Source organism: Suncus etruscus, chromosome 14 (genome assembly GCF_024139225.1).
Source record: "Suncus etruscus isolate mSunEtr1 chromosome 14, mSunEtr1.pri.cur, whole genome shotgun sequence".
In the NCBI taxonomy this organism is placed as follows: domain Eukaryota; kingdom Metazoa; phylum Chordata; class Mammalia; order Eulipotyphla; family Soricidae; genus Suncus; species Suncus etruscus.
The window spans coordinates 27,695,516-27,706,925 of NC_064861.1; the positions used below are offsets into that span (position 1 = coordinate 27,695,516).

Here is an 11,410-nt window from a genome sequence, read left to right on the forward strand (position 1 = left end):
ATCTTTCACTTCTTTTTTTTTTTTTTTTTTTTTTGGTTTTTGGGCCACACCCGGTGACGCTCAGGGGTTACTCCTGGCTATGCGCTCAGAAGTCGCTCCTGGCTTGGGGGACCATATGGGACGCCGGGGGATCGAACCTCGGTCCGTCCAAGGCTAGCGCAGGTAAGGCAGGCACCTTACCTCCAGCGCCACCGCCCGGCCCCTATCTTTCACTTCTTATTTCACTTAGCACAATCAAGTTTCATCCATACTTATCTGACAGGGGAGATAGCATGATCAAGAAGGTGGTTTCCCCAGGCTTATCCAATGCACTCCGGATTTGCTGACCCCTGCAATTTCCCCAAATGTGGGAAATTCGACTGTATAATTTGTGGTAGTGGGGGTTTGCATTCGTGCTCTTAAATTAAAAATAAAAAAAAGATTCATCCACTGGGCCCAAGGCACAATATTATCTTTTACTTTCATATCTTCTTTTTTTTTTTTTTTTTTTTTTTTTGGTTTTTGGGCCACACCCGGTGATGCTCAGGGGTTACTCCTGGCTATGCGCTCAGAAGTCGCTCCTGGCTTGGGGGACCATATGGGACACCGGGGGATCAAACCACGGTCCGTCCAAGGCTAGTGCAGGCAAGGCAGGCACCTTACCTCTAGCGCCACCGCCCTGCCCCACTTTCATATCTTCTATTACCAACTTTGTTCCAGGTTTCATTACCTAGACAACTATAGTACACCCCATTAATTTCCCTGTTTCTATTCTACAGTACATAATTAGCAGACTAATTTGTATAGAAACTAGTCATATTTTATTAACATTTATTAATAATTGTCAACATATTATACCAGGCTCGGGCCCGGAGAGATAGCACAGCGGCGTTTGCCTTGCAAGCAGCGGATCCAGGACCAGAGGTGGTTGGTTCGAATCCCGGTGTCCCATGTGGTCCCCCATGCCTGCCAGGAGCTATTTCTGAGCAGACAGCCAGGAGTAACCTCTGAGCAAAGCCAGGTGTGGCCCAAAGAAACAAACAAACAAACAAAAAAACAAAAAAAAACCAACATATTATACCAGGCTCAGGAGAGATAGTATAGGATGCAAGATGCTTGACATGTCTGTAGTTGACTTCTATTTAGTTGATCTTTTTTTTTTTTTTTTTTTTGGTTTTTCGGACCACACCCATTTGATGCTCAGGGGTTACTCCTGGCTAAGTGCTCAGAAATTGCCCCTGGCATGGGGGGACCATATGGGACCCCGGGGGATCTAACCACGGTCCTTCCTTGGCTAGCGCTTGCAAGGCAGACACTTTACCTCTTGTGCCACCTCTCGGGCCCCTATTTAGTTGATCTTAAGTCCTGGCATTACATAGCGACTCTGGGTGTGGTCTTTTTTTTTTTTTTTTTTTTTTTTTTGGTTTTTGGGCCACACCCGGCGGTGCTCAGGGGTTACTCCTGGCTGTCTGCTCAGAAATAGCTCCTGGCTATTATCCTGACCATATGGGACACCGGGATTCGAACCAACCACCTTTGGTCCTGGATCGGCTGCTTGCAAGGCAAACACCACTGTGCTATCTCTCTGGGCCCTCTGGGTGTGGTCTTAATTCCCTTGAGTCCCCCCTTCCAAGAGATATCATGCTATTTTGTGTGTGTGTGTGTGTGTGTGTGTGTGTGTGTGTGTGTGTGTGTGTGTGTGTGTGTGTGTGTGTGGTTTTTGGGTCACACCCGGCAAGTGCTCAGGGGTTACTCCTGGCTCCATGCTCAGAAATTGTTCCTGGCAGGCAAGGGGGACCATATGGGACGCCGGGATTCGAACCGATGACCTTCTGCATGAAAGGCAAACACCTTACCTCCATGCTATCTCTCCGGCTCTCATGCTATTTTCTTGTTTAAAAATCTGTCTGTGGTTTCTGTTGTCTCCATTCCACTCCATGGGGAGGACTCTAAAGCAGTGCTCAGGGTCTCAGGGCCCTCCTTTGTTGAGCTAGGTTAGATGACTCAATGCTAGTGCTTGGTAACAGCAATGCCAGGGGCCATCAGGTCCTAATATCACAGTACTTGGGAATCTCCAGGGTTATCTACAGTGGTATTTGAGGGGGTCACACAGTGCCAAGGTTCAAATTGAGACCTTGGTGTGCAATGCGTGTGACATGATTCCTGAATTATCTTTTTGATCTCTCTTACTAACCTTAAAATCTAAATTTGTCTGGCTATGAGGCTCTACACTGTATGTGTTAAGCCAGATCCCTGACTTATTTTTTTTGCTTGTTTTTTTTTTGTTTTTTGTTTGTTTTTGGCCCATACCCGGCATTGCTCAGGGGTTACTCCTGGCTGTCTACTCAGAAATAGCTCCTGGCAGGCACGGGGGACCGTATGGGACACCGGGATTCTAACCAACCACCTTAGGTCCTGGATCCGCTGCTTGCAAGGCAAACACCGCTGTGCTATCTCTCCAGGCCCTGCATTATTCTTTCTACTCCTCTCTATCTGTAATTTCCAGCTCATTGGTCTTCTTTATTACTTGGAACCGTTATATTACTTTTTGCTAATCTAAAATATTTTTCCCTTGAGACTTCATATAGCAGACTTTTGGTAATTCATTTTTCAGTACCTATTATTTATCATCATTTTTTGTTATTGTCCTTCCCCATTATTTTCTATAACAGCTGTTAAAATCCTTGAATCCTTGACATCAGAATCCTATTTTTTTCTTGGTTTTTGGGCCACACCCGGTGACGCTCAGGGGTTACTCCTGGCTATGCGCTCAGAAGTCGCTCCTGGCTTGGGGGACCATATGGGATGCCGGAGGATCGAACGGAGGTCCATCCTAGGCTAGCACTGGCAAAACAGACACCTTACCTCTAGTGCCACCGCGCCAGCAGAATCATATTTATTTTAGCTAGGGCTACAATCCCAGAATTTTTTTGTGTGTTTGTTTTGAGCCACACCCGTTTGACACTCAGGGTTACTCCTGGCTATGCACTCAGAAATCACCCCTGACTTGGGGGGATCATATGGGACGCTGGGGGATCGAATCGTGGTCCTTTGTGATCATGGTATCTCCCCTGCCAAGTAAGTATTGACATGCATAATTTTTTTTTTTTTAGTTCTTGGGTCACACCCTACAGGGGTTACTCCTGGCTCTATGCTCAGAAATCACCCCTGGCAGGCATGGGGGACCATATGGGATACCAGGATTTGAACCATCATCCTTTTGCATGAAAGACAAATGCCTTACCTCCATGCTATCTCTCCGGCCCCAACATGCATAATTTTTAATCCAGCTGTATTACCTTGTTTCTACCTGAGGTAGGCAGAAAAATAGTACACCTTATTTGGGGGAGCCAAACCTTGCTGTACTTTTTTTTAATTATCTTTATTTAAACACTGTGATTACAAACAACCTTGCTGTACTTAATGCATACTCCTAGTTCCATGTTCAGAGGTTACTACTAGCAGTGTTCAGGGGATAAAATGTGGTACCAGGGACCAAATCTGGGTTGACTGCATGCAAGGCAAGTACTATATCCCTATAAACTTTTCAGTTCACATGACAAGTGGGGGGGGGGATTAAGATTGCAAATGGAATTACTGGTGTTAATGATCTGGCTCTAAAAAGAAGTAATGTTTTTCATTTATTTTATGTAAAAGGCTGACGAATCAATGCCAGAAAAGACTGAGGAACTCAATGGACTATTTTTTTTTTCTAGTGGGTGCTCCTGTACGGGAATAAGGTGAGGGGCAGGTTTAGGTGCAGCCTCAACTCAGCGGGAATGTAAATGCAAGACTTACCATCATCAATGGACTATTTTTGAATTTGAGTATGAAAAGGGGCCATATGTCAAGCAATGATTGAGATGCTAGAAAAGGTAAAGAATCAGATTTACTTTTAGGGCTTCTAGAAAGACCCCCCCCTTTGCTCAGTAAGATCTGTATCTGATTTATAACCAGAGTATGATAAAATAAATTGTGGGATTGAAGAGATAATATTGTGTGTAATGCACTTGCTTTGTAGGAGCTGACCCTGGTTAAATCCCTGGCACTGATTGTGGTCCCCTGAGCATTAGTAACCCCTAAATACTGCAATGTGTAGCCACAAGAAAAGGAAAGAGAAAAATAAGAAAAATATTATGGATGGGATGATGTATAAATAAATTTCTTTCTCATAGTTCTGGAGACTAAGATTGGCACGTTTGGAAATATGATGTCTGTTGTGTGCCCCTTTCTTGTTCATAGATAGGCATTTTCTCACCAAATCTTTATAGGATAAAAGGAAGGCTCAAGAGCTTTCTAGGATTCTTACAGGGCACTAATCTCATTTATGACAGCTTACTTTCATGATCCAATCATCTCCCAAGTTTTTCACCTCTAAATAGCAGCACATTGGGGATTAAACTTCAGCTAATGAATTCATAGAGATTATGTTCAATTCCTGACATTTTTTTTTTGGGGGGGGGCACACCCAGTGACATTCAGGGGTTACTCCTGGCTATGGACTCAGAAATTGCTCCTGGCTTGGGGGACTATATGGGATGCGGGGGGATAGAACGGTGGTCTGTCCTAGGCTAGCATGAGCAAGGCAGACTCCTTACAGCCTGCGCCACTGCTTCGGCCCCTAGTTTCTGACATCTAAAATCTGCCCCAAATCCCACACATCTGTTCAAAAATTCACTGTTGGTTTTTTTTATTTATTTTATTTTTTGAAATTTACTGCTGTTACTAAAATTTTTTATTTAGGATTCCACAGTGATTTTGGGGAAAGGAATATGGATTTGGTGTCATGATAGGAGATACATTTTATTTTCAAGATAATTAGTATACAGTTGCTTGTTATCTGTAAGGGGCTGTGGATTAGTAGAATTGTCCATTAGGCTGGGCCACTGTTTCCTCCAACAAATACATAGAAACCTTCCTCCAGGATATTCCAGACTGTTGGCTACCTATCAGTATTGCCTTAGGCATGTTCACAGGAATTAAGTTTAAGGCCTCTCAAGCTTGGTCTTTTTTTTTTTTTTTTTTTTAATTTGGTCTAGTTACATTTGGGGTGTTTGAAGCGGCACTCAGGGGTTACTCCTGGCTCTGCACTCAGAAATCTCTGCTGGCAGGCTCAGGAGACCATATGCTGGGGATTGAACATGGCATGTCCTGGGTTCATGCAAGTCCCAGGTCTGCCACATGCATGGTAAATGACCTACTGCTGTGCTATTATTCTGGCCCCAAGTTTGGTCTAGTTACTTTTATTTATTTATTTTTTGGTTTTTGGGTCACATCCGGCAGTGCTCAAGGGTTCCTCCTGGCTCTATGCTCAGAAATCACTCCTGGCAGTCTCAGGGGACCATATGGGATACCAGGATTGGAACCAATGATCTTCTGCAGGAAAGGCAAATGCCTTACCTCCACACTATCTCTCCAGTCCCCTAGTTACTTTTAAACCACTAAGCCATCTTCAGGGGCCTTCACCTTGGGAATTACAACTAATGTCATTTATCATTATTTTCTCATTTTCTAGAAAGAAATCAAAACTGGGGTACTTTTGATATTTTGAACTAAGGCCTCATGCTTGTCAGCCACAAGGTAATCTTCTAGGCTCCCTGGTAAATTTTGTAAAATGAAGTGTCAGGAAGTGTGGAATATAGCTCAGTAGTAGAGACCAGTGCAAATACATAGCTGAGGCATGGGGTTTGCATCTCAGGAACTGCATGTGTAGAGTAACAGTCCTTGGATGGGCTCTAGTAAAAGTCCTCGCCTTCCACAGACCCTTGCTTTTATACACAAGAATCAGGTACAACCCTAGGGTGGGAGCAGAATACCAAGTAAGAAATAATCCAATATACTATTATCAGGTCACACCCTAGGGTAGGGCACAATTATTGATTAGGGTAGGATCAGTAACCCAACATGCATGGTCCCTCAAACACTTCAAAGAGCACCCCTGAGAGCTGAGCTGAAAGTACCGTAATCCCTGAGCACTGCCAGCCTTGCCTCTTTTCTCTCCAGTACATATGTATATATATATATATATATATATATATATATATATATATATATATATAAATATATATATAAATATATATATATATATAAAATATTCACCACCACAGTTAAAAATCAAGGCACTTTGTTTTTTGATGAGAAATGCTCAAATCTACTATTTCAGCAGCTTTCAAATAATAGACTTCTGTTAACTAGTCACTCTTGTATATCACACCTTCAGGGCTTACTTATCATATAAATGGAAGTTTGTATCATTTTCCCTTGTAGGAAAAATCTTTGTCTAGACGTATCTTTGGTGTGAAAATTTCTTTTCATACCAAATCCTTTTCTGACATCCCCTTTATCTGTTAATTCCCTTTGAAAAGCCCAGCAGTTGTACCATAAGCAAAGGAATATAAAAGCAGCAATGCAATTAGTGGTTCTATGTATTAAAGAAATATTTCCTTTTTTTTTTTTTTTTTTTGAGTCACACCCAGTACTGCTCAGGCAGTGTTTCTGGCTCTGCACTTAAAAATCGCTCCAGGCAAAAAAAAAAAAAAAAAAAAAAAAAAAAGGGCCCGGAGAAATAGCACAGCGGTGTTTGCCTTGCAAGCAGCCGATCCAGGACCAAAGGTGGTTGGTTGGAATCCCGGTGTCCCATATGGTTCCCGCCCCCCCTGCCTGCCAGGAGTCATTTCTGAGCAGACAGCCAGGAGTAACCCCTGAGCAACGCCGGGTGTGGGCCCCCCCCCCAAAAAAAAAATCGCTCCAGGCAGGCTCCTGGGATCCTATGGGATGCCGGGAACCACAAATGCCTTCCTGCTGTGCTATCACTCAGGGGCCCTTAAGTATGCATTTTTTGAAATTCACAGGAATGTCCCTTGTAAAGCAAACCTTTATGGGGTCTTAATTTTTAAGATATTTGACAAAAGCATTTTACCATAGATATTCTCTTATAAAGGGAAAGGGAGAGAGAGGATAGTACCTTTGAATAAAAATGGTGAGAAAAGGGCCCCAGAGAGATAGCACAGCAGCTTTTGCCTTGCAAGCAGCCGGTCCAGGACCAAAGGTGGTTGGTTCGAAGGTGGTTGGTTCGAATCCCGGTGTCCCATATGGTCCCCCGTGCCTGCCAGGAGCTATTTCTGAGCAGACAGCCAGGAGTAACCCCTGAGCACCACCGGGTGTGGCCCAAAAACCAAAAAAAAAAAAAAAAAAAAAAAAAAGCTAAGAAGAGCTCCGAATACTAGTTTACTTTTTTTCCTGTGCTGTCAAATATGGAGTTCAGTTAAAAATCAAACTGAATTTTTATTGGAAAAATTAGGTATTGTGATCTTTAAAGGTTTTTATAGGAATTGTTAAAAAGTTCACTAAAAATACACCTCATCACAATGACAGTCTCTTTTACAAAGCTAACTTAGGTAAATTAAACGATGATACATTTATTGTTTTGCTATGACTGGGACAACAAAATACTACAGAACAGGTGTCTGAAACAATAGAAACTAATTTTCTGTAAGTTCTGGACACTAAAGATTCAAGATTAGGGTCCCAGCAAGTCTGAGAATTCTTTGAGGCTGAGGTTCCAGGTAGAAGGTTTCTTTTCTTGTGTTTGTCTGTGGAGTGCCCCCTGAGGAGTGGGGACTACTGGCAAAAATCTGCTTGAGCTCCTGCCAATCTCCTGAACGTCTCAGACATTAATATCTTTCCAGCTTCACTACAGCAGTCACCTAGTTGCACTTGAGACCCACTTGATTTTTGTGTCCTGTGCGATAGATCTTTCCTCCTGAATTTCCAGGATCCCTGCTTCTTATCTCCTAGAAATGAGGTAAGATCCTGCTCTTTGAAGGAAAAGAAGCAGGCAACAATCTTCACTAAACTTGGCTTTTACTGCAAACAATTTTTGAAGAAGAGAAATAGTCATAAAATGGTTTTATTTGGGGAGTGGTAAAGAAGGCAGGGAGGAAAGAGGGGAGAGGAAAGAAAGTGCATGTATGTGCATGCACACACAGCATATCTAGAGCTGTGAGGAAAAAGCTCCAGAATTGAATCTGGAAAGCAGGCATGCAGCTGATTATAGTATAGGCAGTTTTCAGGCTGCTTTAACCGGGGGGCACTCTGTGCAGAAGAGATCATAGTTAGTCAATTGATTGGTTTTTATTTAAAATTATTGGGGACAGGAGAGCTAGAGCTGGGGTTAAAAGTGCAGGTCTTGCATGTAGTAAGACACCTAGGTATGCATTGCAGCAATATCCCTAGCATTCGTGGTTCTGTATTTCTTTCTACAGAATAGCCTTGGAACTCTGACCCCAGCACTTTAGGCCCCAGACCCAAGTATTTTCTAGCACCACACAACCCCTCATCTGGTTGGTTGAAAACTGCAGAAAAGGGGCCCCAAGCTTTCAGAGTGCCATTTGGGTGTTTTATCTAAATAAAGTAATGTTATAGGGGCCACAACGATAGTACAACAGGTTGGGAACTTGCCTTGTATGAAATTAACTGGATTCAATCCCAAGTATCCCATGTAGTTTCTTGACTTCCCCAGGAGTGAGCACTAGTGCAGAGCTAGGATTATCCCTGAGCACTGCTGGGTGTGGTCCCCACCTTTGAAAAGAAAGCCATTGTTATTCTTCATTCAGGGTCTTTATTTTTGTTTTTACTTGTTTTGGAGTCACACCCGGTGGTGTTCAGGGGTTATTTTTGTCTCTACACTCAGGAATCACTCCTGGTGGTACTCAGGGGTCCATATCATACAATAAGAAATAAACTCTGGTCAGCCTTGTGCAAGCCAAGAACTCTAGCCACTGTACTATCACCTCAGCTAGTACTATCTTCTATTTTTGTTTTGTTTTTTGGGCCAACCCAGCAGTCTCAGGGTCTCTTAGCTCTGCTCTCAGGATCACTCCTGGCCGAGTTCAGGTACCCATATGCAGTACAAAAAAAAAAAAATTACCTGCTGTACTATCTCTCCAGATCTTGTCAGATCCCTGTTCATAGTCAACTGTATCCTGGTGTGAACTTAGGCACTTTTATTTTTTTTTTAGTTTTTGGGTCAAACCCAGCAGCGCTCAGGAGTTACTCCTGGTTCTACACTCAGAAATCGCTCCTGGCAGGCTCGGGGAACCAGATGGGATGCTGGGATTCGAACCACCGCTCAGAAATAGCTCCTGGCAGGCTCAGAGGACCATATGGGATGCCGGGATTCGAACCACCAACCTTCTGCATGCAAGGCAAATGCCTTACCTCCATGCTATATCTCTGGCCTCTGGGCTGTGTCTTGAAAGGGCTAGGGCTGGGAAGGGCAGGATAGCTCATTTTCAGATTTAATTTTTTTTTTTTTGTAGTGCAGGTGATTGAATTTAGGGATTCACACTTACCATGCAAGTGTTTTACCACTTAGCCCAATATGGGCTTTAACCTTTTGCCTTTTTGGTATTGTTTTGTAGCCACACTCAGCAGGGCAGTGCTCTGGGTTACTACTGACTCTCTACTAATGAATCAGTCCTGGTAGGCTCAGGGATCCATAGGGATTCCGGGGTTAGAACCAAGGTCAGCTGAGTAGAAGGCAAGCACTAACCTGTTGTACTCTCTCTTCAGCCCCTTGGTTTTAAATAAAATTCATCTGCACTTGTGCTGCTCAAACAAGTTGCCTGGGCCCTCTTGAGGAATACTTTCATACTTGACTAGTACTTTCAAACGTTAACAACACTGGGATGTGTACTGATGTTCTTCCTCAAGAGATTTTCTAGGAATCTAGGTCTGTTATGCTTCACTTTCAGGTTTGCGGAGTTCAAATACTGGAATTTTCTTTTCCTTCTTATCATTAGTTAGCAACCAGACTTAACTTCCGTCAGCCAAAAGCTGTGTTGCGTTTAAAATACTTGGAGGGGATTTCAGAGTGGTGTTTAGTAGCCTGGGGAGGGGGAATTACTCTGGGCCATCCCTATGCCAGGAACCCCATTGCTTTGAGTGACTTCTCTGCTCTCGCCCCCCTTTGGCCCTAAAGGCATCTCTCACTATCTGCCCTGATAACGTCTGAACCCCTGACTAGATTGTTAACTGCAGGAAGCTAGATAGTGGTGGTCCAGCTGCCATTGTTTGCATTCCAATTCCTAAAATCACTGGGGGGATCCGGCCCGCCGCTTGATGCAATAGTTTTTAGAGTTGGGCAAAATGAGGTCCAAAGACAACAGGGGAGAGTCTGAATGCAGGAGGCCGAGCTGAAGGGGCGCCCTGGGGCCGCAGGTGAAGGGTCTGGCCACACCCAAACACCCCACAGCCCCGCGGGCTCAATTGCGCCCACGTGCCAGCCTTTTAGTGGAATCGCGCCCAGGGCCCGCGGCCAAGCAAACGGTTCCTAACGGCCTAACGCGAGAGGCCGGCACCCTCCATCTTGGCGGTGGGGAGGGTCGGGCGGAGCAGGCGCCAGGTGTGTTGGAGCGGCGAGAGGCCGGGCCCCCACCCTCCCTTAGCCCCAACAGTCAAGTTTTCAAAACTCCCGCGCGTGGCGCCTCCGGCCTTGCATCCGTTGGGAACGGCCGCCCAGCGCGCCCCGCGAGCCCCCCTCCGCAGCCAGCCAGCTGAGGCGACTGGCTGGCCAGGCCGGCTCCGCACTGACGGGAAAGCCCAGGCCGGCGCGCTGCACCGGGAGGGGGAGCGCGCCTCGCCCGGAGGCGGCCGCCGAGAACCGGAAGTGGGTGCGAGCGGAGCGCGCTGATTGGCTGCGGCGACACGTCCTTCAAGGGGCTGGCGCGAACGCCCTGCGGAGTGGGGCGAGGGCGGGGGGGGGGCTCGCGCCCGGGGGTGGGGGGAAGAGCCGTTGGGAACAGCCGGCCGGCAGGGAGGGAGGCGAGGAGCGGCTGCGATGAAGCGCGCGCCGCCCTCGACGCTCCGCAGGGGCGCGCGGGGTCGCCGTGACGTGCGCGCGGGGCCGCCGAGGCGGCGTGCGGCGCGCCGCGAGGGGCCGCAGCTTGAATGGAGCGCGGAGGGCGGGGAGGCCGGGAGCGAGAGCGGCGCGGCGGCGCCGGGGGCGGGCGTTAAGGCGAGCGCGGCGCGGATTGGCCGGCGGGGCTGCGGCGTCGGGGGCGGGGCTCAGGCGAGCGGGGCGCGGATTGGCGGGCGGGGTTACGCCGCCGTACGTCGGCCGTGACGCACGCCTCGGGGCGGGTGCGCGCGCGCTCAGCGGCCTCTTTGTGTGGTGCCCAGACCGGGGAGCGGACGGCGGCGGCGGCTCGTTCTCGCAGCGTCGTCGGCTCGCCCTTGGAGCCGGGCGCGCTTCTCCCCTTCCCTCCCCCTTCCTTCCTTCCTTCCTTCCTTCCTTCCTTCCTTGTCACCTCCTTCCCTCCCCTTCCCTCCTTCCCTTCTGTCGTCCCTCGTCCCGTCGGCGGCCGGGCCCGAGGAGGCGGAGTGAAGGCGGCGGCGGCGGCGAGGCGGCGGCGGCCTCCCTGAGCCCGCG

General features: G+C 47.0%; 1 pseudogene; it reads left to right on the top strand.

The window, feature by feature from the left end:
- The first annotated feature begins 247 nt into the window (after nucleotides 1-247).
- On the top strand, nucleotides 248-401 carry LOC126028883 (uncharacterized; annotated as a pseudogene).
- Nucleotides 402-11,410: the final 11,009 nt, after the last annotated feature.